Source organism: Aphelocoma coerulescens, chromosome 9, assembly GCF_041296385.1.
Source record: "Aphelocoma coerulescens isolate FSJ_1873_10779 chromosome 9, UR_Acoe_1.0, whole genome shotgun sequence".
In the NCBI taxonomy this organism is placed as follows: Eukaryota; Metazoa; Chordata; class Aves; order Passeriformes; family Corvidae; genus Aphelocoma; species Aphelocoma coerulescens.
In genome coordinates this window covers 11,607,469-11,617,328 of record NC_091023.1, presented here as the reverse complement: position 1 = coordinate 11,617,328, position 9,860 = coordinate 11,607,469, and the positions used below count along the sequence as shown (strand labels likewise).

At 42.0% G+C, this 9,860-nt stretch overlaps 1 protein-coding gene and 1 long non-coding RNA gene across 9 annotated transcripts in view; one reads left to right on the top strand and one right to left on the bottom strand.

Moving 5' to 3' along the window:
- Positions 1-5,365: 5,365 nt before the first annotated feature.
- Positions 5,366-8,132, bottom strand: LOC138114667 (uncharacterized). The gene is made up of 3 exons (XR_011152711.1): positions 7,742-8,132; positions 6,683-6,753; positions 5,366-6,290 (listed from the first exon to the last, which is right to left on the bottom strand). It is a non-coding gene; the product is annotated as an uncharacterized lncRNA (long non-coding RNA).
- An 88-nt stretch (positions 8,133-8,220) lies between these two features.
- Positions 8,221-9,860, top strand: part of TRIP12 (thyroid hormone receptor interactor 12) — a 78,919-nt gene continuing 77,279 nt past the window's right edge. For 4 of the 8 annotated variants that reach the window (XM_069024394.1, XM_069024395.1, XM_069024391.1 and 1 more), the window contains exon 1: positions 8,403-8,638. The gene's annotated coding sequence lies outside the window, so the exon portion shown is untranslated. Of the gene's footprint in view, positions 8,299-8,402; positions 8,639-8,860; positions 8,878-9,860 lie in introns of those variants that run through there. The other 4 variants (XM_069024397.1, XM_069024396.1, XM_069024388.1 and 1 more) reach the window with 3 other exon arrangements.

Genomic DNA, 9,860 nt, shown 5'->3' with positions numbered 1-9,860 from the left:
ACAAAGGATGCAAGCTAAGTGCAAGACATAACATTCCTTTCTAGATGGGTAAGACACTGACAGTTTTAATTTAAAGCCATTTCTTTTGGTTTTGTCCTTCTTAATTCAGTTTCAAGGTCTCCTTGTTGCAATTTCAGGTCAAGTCTATGCTTTAATTTCTTTTTTTCTTTTCTTTTTTCCTTTTTTTTTTTTTTTTTTGAGCTTGAGTTTGTTTCCTCTTTATTAGAGTAAAAAATGCCAAACAACAAAACAGAGCAGTCAGACTCCTGCTATCTGTATAAAATGTCCTGAAGTACAGCAGTGTTACAGTGCAAAGTAATTTTTAGGGAATCTGCACCTCTTTTAGCAGGGTCTGTACATATAACTGGCAATCTCTTCTATTACAGATGAAGTCTTAAATCATCCCACAGCTCCCTTCTTGGATACTTCTTATCTTCCTGATTTGCATATATCTGCCACCAGTTTAATCTAATATCTGCTGAAAACTGTTTTACTATATTCTTAAGTGGGCAGCTCACTTTCAGCACTGACATCTCCTACTCTAAATTTTGAGAAACATCTATTGCACTGGCCCCTAAAATCTCATCATATTTTTAAAGAACAAACTAACATTATCAGTGTGTTTTTCAAAGTTCCCTTGCTGTCTATTTACAGCTTTAATACCACCTCAAATCAAGGAACCAAGTTTTAGGAAACAGGAAGACTAGGATTTTTTCAGTCCAATTTTAATTACTCGTTTTATATGAAACTTAACATTTGTTACCTGTAGGTTTCAGTCGCATTGTAAACTGCATAGGAGGAAACAACTGTACAACTCAGCTGCAGCACCAACTTAGCAAAAGCTGAAGTCTATCCTTTCATTATCATTTGTCATGATAATTTGATGTGCACATATACTAAAACATATATTGCATTTTCTGTCACAAGTATCTGCTTGATTTTTTGATGCTTTCCAGCCATGCAGCTTCTCTTGCCTGCAATCCCCATCTGCTGTCATTCCTTTCACTCTATTGTTCATTATCATCCTATTTTGTTATTTAGAACTCTGGCTTCAGACACTCTCCCAGGCTTCTGCTTCAACAGTATTGAGTTTTTCAGCAAATGATTTTTATAATTTTACTGTGCACTAGTGTTCATTCTTCTAGTTCCCACCCTTCTCCAGACAATTTGTGTAATTCAGGTTTCAGGCAAAAAATGATGTTTACACTGGTTGTACCCAGTGCACAATTTTAATCTAATTTAGTGAAGCCCATCCAAAAGCTTCAGGCACTTTTACTTTGGTTTAATTTAGGCTTATTTCAGTTTAACACAAACTGATTTAGTTTATATCCAATCAAAATCAAGCAAATCTTTACAATAAAAATCCATAGAGCAGTTTAGACCAGCAACTTCATTTAAAAATAATTTTTAGGTTTCACTGGTGCATCTTTAGATAAGACTTTCATAACCTATCTCACTTTGAGATAAAAATTCTGAACCTTTTCTAGCTTTGCCTTCTACACTTCTTGCCTTTTTCCTTCCCTTGAACACTTTGCTTAGTGCATTTAATTACTTTTGATAAATGAAAGAAGTATAAATATATGGTATGCCTAGTCAAGTAAACATATCTGATAGTTCTTCATCATAAACGCTATTGTGTATATGGAAAATGAAATAATGTAGACTGCTCTTGGTTAATAAAGGCAAAAGAAAAGAAGAAATAATTATTTTTCTAACTTGAAGCAGGAAAAAAGAAAACAAGACAACAGGTAAGAACACAAATTTACCTTTGGTAACACAAAAGTAGAATTACTCCTGAAGTATCTGAACACAGAGAACAAGATTGATAAGGATTTATTACCTAAGTGAGGCAAGCGAAAAATATAACTCAGTCTTTCTTTGTTTCTAAAGAACAAACACTAGCAATAATGAACATGTGAACATCACTTGGTTACAGCAAGAAATGTTCACATTATTAAGCAGAAAGTAGTCGTGATTGCTTACCTTGAGAAACTATTACACCTTCATGACCTGAAAATCATCCTTATCAGGGAGGACTAGATAAAGTATGATACTTTTAAAGAAAGCCACAAATATTAAAACCATGCATAAAACTCAAAATTGGAGCTTAAACATTGCAATTCTGTGAGATCCTGCTATCTGTATATTAAAGACTAGTTGTAAGTAGACAAAACCCAATACACTCTAGGCTACCAGTGATATAGTAAAACCAGATTAATAGTGAATTAACTAAGATTACTTTATCATCTTTAACATACCTTCATTGAAACTGGTATGAGAATATTCCAACACATCTTCAAATGACAGCTCAACCACTACTGAAAAAGAATTTTATAAACCCACATGACAGCACTGCATTATCATAGGGTTAACTAAGAACTCAACTTCACAAGTAATAATCATCCTATATCAGTTATATATCTAATTTCAAATCAATAAATGAATGTTTCATAGGGTTAAGCATTTGGTAATGTTTGTGGGGAAAAAAAAAAAAGCCAAAACAACCACCTTCCAAAAAAGAGAAATGAGTCTTCTGGGAAGGTAAAAACCCATCCTTCACATTGCTGTATGTGATGCCTTCTTTAGAGAAATTTTGCTCCACTAATAAGGAAAGCCCTGAAATTCCAGCATTGCCAGTGCAACACATCACAAATTGCATTTCAGTTGTTAAAAGTCCAAATTTTCCTATGTCAGTTCTTCTGCTGTATTACATCTTCAATATTGCAGCATGACCAAGGAATTCCCAAATCTTTCCCAAAACCTTATGGAAAAGATCTAGCCACTGCATACGTTCAGAGGTGGCACATCACGGAAGAAGTGAGAGGTACCATCAGGCATCCAAACCATAACACGTCACAGCACTGCTAAATCAACTTATTTTAGCTTTGGACAGAAACACCTGACAATATTCATGTTTTTCCAGTGCAGCATTATTTCCCCAGAGAAACTGTCTCCATTTTCCAAGCAGCAGCTCTACTATTTACTTTGATGTCTGAATTAGAGACAGCAAAAATGCAAAGGAGATTTCCCTATGTATTTTAGGCTTAACAAACATTCTCCTGGTAATTACTGCTTAATACTGTGTGATACCATTACCATGAAAATGTTTGATTCTTTTGAAAACACACCTTTTCAGCATAGCACAGCATTTCCTGAGCTGGTACAAAATGGCTGCCTTCTCCTGGTCTCATCAAACTATACTTGAAATATTTCTAATTTACAACATCAACAAGAAGTTCCTAGTTCTATGCAGTTGAAGTCCTCCATACAAATAGCTCATAATAAAAATATAATTTTTTAAACTCCCTCTTGAGAAATTTCTGTGCTCTTTTTGTTTGTTAAGAACACAAATCTCTGTTTGAAAAGTCAAAGAAGACACTTGAATAGAATTGGTCCAGGTAGGTAATAACTGGCATTGTTCATGCTTCAAATGCAAAAAAAAAGAGTAGAATTTTGAAAAAGGTTCATCTCCCACAAATCTTTACTTAAAATAAGACTTATCTTTCAAAAAATTGTTTTGTGTAACATGAAATTAATTTCAGCTCAATGCCTATTAGAACATCTGTTAATTCCTCCCCCCCTCCATCCATCTGGCTTAAGCACTTCAAATGGCATCTGCTGTCAATCAAATAGGTTACATATCAAATGTCATCATAAAGACTTAAAAACAAGCCCAAGACATAGCAGTTAACTTTATAGTACCTTTTTCCCAAATGGACGAGGTATCCTTGCAGGTTTAATAAAGCATGAAGGTACTCACAACTGAAAATCAGCCAGCCCACAACCACTACAACGATCATTTATTAATGTCTCCTGAAATGGAAAATGATAATTTGGTGGGGTTTTTTGTTTTGGTGTGGGGATTTTTTTTGGTGTTATTTTTTTTTCTTAATTTTTAAAATTTTTTTTTGGGTTATGTTGTTGATGTGGTGGTGGTTTTTTGTTTGTTTGCATTTTTGTAGTGTAGGACTTACAGAGATCAGTCACAGAACTGGGTTATTTATTGAAAAAGGACTTTAAAAAAATGTACTTAAAGATTTAAGTGCTGTAGGTTCATAATTTTTGCTCACAACTAAAAAGCCAGAAAAAACCTTTATTTCTAAAATGAAACAACTAATTATAGGACCTTTTAAGCTACTGTAGTAGCCAGTATCCAAAATAATTTGCTGTGCTCAGAATGTATTGATTTAATCAGAAACTGATTGAAGATGTAGAGGCGAACACTAAACAATAGGAGCAATGAGGGGTAAAGAACAAGAACATTCATCAGGACTGTTTGCCCAGTTACTTACACTGTTTGCTCATCTACATGTCCTGTGTATATTTGTTATAGAGAACCCAGATGCTGACCTCTGCCCAAACACACAATTCTGCAGTTCCATATTTGAGAGAGTTCAGTTATCCTGGCTGTTACAGGAGCAGATCTTATGTAGAATACTGCACAGAACAATGGCAGCCTTGTGAACATACCATGCTGGTCTTTTGAGGGTAAGTAGCTGAACATTTTACTAACGTGACAAAATCTTCTGATTAGTGTAGCATTCATTAAATGGTGACAGATGCTAGTATTAATTACATGTTGAGCGGATCATTTTCCCATTACATTTCTTTTGTTACCAGCTTCATCATTCCAGTTATCAGCCTGCCCTATAAGCAGATTAAGCACCAGACTTTTTTGGGGGCGTGGGGGATGTATGTCTATATTCCTTGTTTGACCAAAATGAGCGACCGATCTTCCCTACACTACCCCACCATCTGGATTCCTCTCTTGCACTTTTCAAAACCTGTATTTATCATCTGTTAAACAATTTATAAGAAATGTTGGTTATTTGTGTGGCTCTCTCAAGCCATCTTACATTTAATGTTGAAAGCCTTAGGATTAATTGCTTGCTTTGTACAAACACATAAAATCTATTGTTGTTTGCGATAAACCTTGCCAAATTATAACTGGCATATCAAATATTAATTTGGCATTTCAAGATTGAAAAACATTTACAATGAAAGGTAGTGGAAAGGCATATGTGAAACAATTTGCCATCCCTCATGTCAATCTTGAACAAAAAGACTCCCATCCTATGTAACATTACATGCACTCAAAACAAAAACTATTCACCATTCCCATGAATACTAGCAGGATCCCTAGTACACATTTTATGGCCAAGAATCATTTTTTATTTATGTTTACCCTGACAAGTACACCAATTTCTCCTTCATAACAACTCAGAACAATCCTGGACAGGAAAAAGAAAAAAAATTCATAAAATAAAATTTGAGAAGTACAAATGGCAAATTCATCATTTGGAAATAATTTATGCCATAAACCAAAAAGTTATAAATCAAAAGTTGACAGAGGAGAAATTGGAATAATAACTAATTGAAGGAGGATAAAGAGTCATTAATATGATTTTGGTAGAGAAAGTTAAATACAATCCTAAAATTTAAATCACCCAAGACTTTCCAGAAGACATGGGGAAGTAACAATGCTTTTGCACATGGAACTTGTTAGGCTTATTAAGAATAAAAGTACTAATGGGAAGAGATGCAGTGAAAAGATATGAGAGTGATCAAGAAGCAGAAAGTCTGTTTCACAAGTGGAGATTGAAAAAACAAAACAAACCCTATCCAGAGCACATATTTATTAAATACATACAATATATCATATATATACACACACATATACATCATTGTTACCTACACACAAGATATCCAAACAAAATGCATGTAAGTTAATCTGCATAACTGCACTTCTAACCAGTTTTACATCAGAGAAGTGATCATCTGGAGCAGTTGTTCTGTGTGAAGTAGCAGAGGAAAAAAGTGTCACTACCTTTGAAACACATAAATCCTATTTCTCCTATGAGGATCTATTATGTGGTTGGATGAAACAGCAGGCACTGGGACTGGATGACCTGAAGTTGTCTCTTTCAGTCTTACATTTCTGCAGTTGAACTGGCAGGTGCCCACGCAGGGGAAATGTGGAATCGTTTCTGTGCATTTGTAAAATTATGATTGCTGACTTAAAATAGCTACTACATCATTTCACTGATGGCTCGGAAGATCTCTCCTTCCATACAATCCAGCTGGGTGAACTGTATTCTGTAAATCCTCATTTATGCAATTAGATTTCTTGCCCTAACACATTCTTAAGATCTTCTTTATTTGTACAGGATTTCTGTTTCTGTGACAGTTTGACTTTATAGTTAGCTGATATCTAGAAATCCTGGCCATGACCACAGGTCCACAAGCCTTGGAGCTTTATAAGACATGCCCAGTAAATTGATAACTTCATCCTGAAAGAGATGAATTTACTGCTCACGTAAAGCCCAAACAGACCATTCAAAGAAGGGCAACACTTGACAGAATTATGGGACCTTACATACAAATCCACCATGCAGCCACAAACTCCCCTTTTTGCTTTTAAAGAAAAACAACCGACAGTTCTGAAACCACTCACTTCCAAGAATGGGACTATTCAAAGTAGCAGGTTTCAGCATTCATGTAACCATGTGCCTGGTTGGAGGCTTAGACAGAGGCCTTTCAGGCAAAGACTGTTATTTATTAGGAGACTGCAAAATAGCACACGGGGAACGTGAACCAACAACAAGGCCTCCTCCATGCTAACACAGGATGGCTAAATATATTTCACATGAGACACAACTTGGAACATCAGTGATGCACATACCTTCAATTGCTATTTCTGACACAGGTCTTCTCTCAGGAGATTCCACAGTCTGTAGAAAGGTTAACTAGCATCTAGAAGTTTTACATGTACAGAAGTTAAAACTGGAGACACTACTTATGTGAAGGTGTTTTGAGGAGTACTGAATTTAAAATTTGAGTGAATGATGAAGTTTTTCTGGAATCATTAGCTTCAGAAAATATAGTGATATATTCAAATACATACATTCACTGCACAATACTCAAATGATCTTGTTGCCATAAAATCAAAGCTGAATTTTTAAAATAATTCAAACCAGTTATTTTTCAATTACACCAACTTCCTGGTAATGCTTTGTACAATGAACATTTGCAGAAAAATTTGAACTTACTTACACTGACAGCTATGAAGCTTTTTTGCATGGTTTATGTTAACTGACTTTGGTTTGTTTTCAGGATATATTTGGGCAGCTGAAAACACACCCAAGAATAGATACCTGAAGTGTGTGACAGGAAACAGATATGAGAACCAAAAACCTGATGACAGTAATAATAAGAAGAACCATCTTATTTTTATTATTGGAGTGCAAAAATGAATAGCAAAGACCCTACAGCACTCAATCACATTTCACAGACAAGCAGAGCACTGATAGGATTCCTACGGGGTCAGTGGGACAGGCCCACTACAAGACTTCAGCTACTCAAAAGCACATATTTCCCAGTTATTGTGCAGCAGTTCTTCCCCGAAAGTACATATGCCCATTATTTTTGTTTACTTTATGAAAAAAACCTGAAAACTTCCTCCTAGTTTAAAAATATGTTGGGGTTTTTTTTGGTTCCAGTGAGACATTTAAAAAACTTTCTCAGAAAAGTTTATTGCTTACCCCCCTGCCTTAAGTCTGATCACCCTGAAAGTGCAGCTAAACTTACATTTTCTTACAAGGAATACTTAAGGATTTGTTCTTTATTTGCGTTAAATGTAGCACCACATTTATTTGTGAGGCATTTCTGACAATACTGACGTCTGTTTTAAGGGTACAAAATCACGATGTGCATACACTACTTCGCAAGGCTACTAACTCACCATTTTGATAGATTTTTATTTCCTCCTTTCCTCTGGGAGCCGCATCCTACAGGCTCGGGAAAGTCCAGGTAGAAGGAATCTCCCACATACTGAGGCTTCTCGTCTTCACCCATGCCTGCAAATACCCTTTTAGCAGCCAGCCCTCACGCAACCCAGCCCTCGGGAGGCCAGGCCAGCGGCACTTACTGGGCCGCGTACTGGTTTACGGGGCCCCCCGTCCTGCCTCGGCATGGAGACGCTCCTTCCCCAAGGGCAAGCCCTCGCTAAAGCCGCCGTCGCCTCAGGCCGCCGGTCTGCCTTCCTTCCCTTCCGGGCGGTGGAGAAAGCGACGGCCCCGCCGCCGCCATTTTGGGACGCCGGCAAGCGGTCTCCATGGCAACCAGGAAGGGGCGGACATCGCGCGGGGTCACCGCTAGCCCGGCCCCCTCTTAAAGGAGCAGCCGCGGCGGTCCCGCGGTGCCGGGCAGGGTCTGACCCCCGCCGCCGGTGCCATCAGCGACCCGCGCCTCGGCCGCGCCCCGGCCGCCCGGAGGGGGGGACATTCCCGCGGACCCGAGGTGACGACCCCGGCGGAGGGATACCGTCCGCGGCTCCGCCGAGCGCAGCGAGCGGGCCGCGCTCCGGGCCGCGGCGGGGGCTGCGCGGGGGGCGGCAGCCGGGGCAGGGGCCGCCCGCCGTCCCGGGGCGCGCGCGGGCCCCGGTGGGGCCCCGGCGCCAGGAGAAAGTAGTCCCGCGGCCTTCTCCTCGCGCCGCTGGAAGGGGTTCGGCGGCGGAGGCGGCGGACGAGGCGTCGCTCGGTGCTGCGGCTTCAGCTGATAATTGAAGGGAAGCGAGGCGGCTGCTGCCGGGAGGAGGGAGGCAAGGAGCGTCTGCGGAGGCCGCACCGGGACAAACTAGGTACCCGGGGCTCCTCCGCTCGGTCGGGGGGCGCCGGGGGGGGCGGGCGCGGGGCGGCGGGGCGCTCGCTGGGCCCCTCGGCGGCTCCGGGCCGGGCCTGTTGTGTCATCCTGGCATTAGCCGAGCTGCCCTTCCTGGCGGCCCGGGGCAGGGGGAGGGGAGCGGCGCCATCCCGGAGCATTGTTGCAGATAGGGGTGGGGGGGCGAAGGGGAGCCGGGAACGACACGGCGCCGCGCTGGTGAGTGTGTGGGGCGGCCCGGAGGGGTGGAGTGGGGCCCTCGCCGTGGAGGGAAGGGGTGGAAACGAAGCTGATAAAATGGCCAGGTCCCCGAGCCCGCTGCAGGGACATCCCTCGCTCCCCCACGCCGGGCGGGGGTGCTGGGGCCACCGTGCCTCTCCCGGGTCGCCTGGCGGGGAGGGGGGGCGGCAGCGCGGCCACCTCTCCGCGGGCCCTATGTGGCTGCTGATACAAAAGGGCAGTGTCAGTGTTGACACTGCCGTGCCGATTTCGATGCCCTTCCCCGTCTTCCCTCCCCCACTCCACTTGGCCCCCTTTTCCCTAGTGCTCCTTTCTTTCCCACCCCCCTTTAATTTTTTTTCTCTCTCCTCTGAAGGAGCTATGGAATATCTTAAAGAAAAAAATAGCAATTTCTCTTTCTTTTCCCCCTGCCCAGCTCGGTAAAAATGCTAAACAATCGGCCGACGTCCATATTTCACAAGCTTTTTTGGGGGGAGGAAGAAGGTGGGCAGAAAACGGAGGCGCCCATGGGGTCGGAGTCACAAAGCTGGCTGCCCACGAAAGGGATTATTTTCTCAGCTAAATGTTTTAGAGCTGATGTTTTTCTTGTTTTCAGTCAAGAAGCAAGTTGCCTGGTCCTTGCGTTTGCTTGCATAATGCGTCGTACTTGGAGGCTGATCAAACGCTGGGTTCTGCCTTTCCTGCCTGGCTCTTCCTCTTTTCCTTTTCCCGGGGGGCTGGGTAGTGGGACGAGGTTGGGGGGGGGGGGGGGGGGGCTGGTGGCACTGGGGCTCCCGACTGCTGCCCCGGTGATCCGGGGAAGGGAAGGAACCGAGGCCGGGGCTCTCGCCAGACCTGCAGGCCCGTCTTCCTGTGTCCAACTTTTTTATTGTTCCCCCTTCCCCCTTCCGAGTGCACGGGCTCTCCGGCAGGCGGGGGTTTGCACGGCTCGGGAGTCCCAAAGTCTAGACGGGGAACCGGAA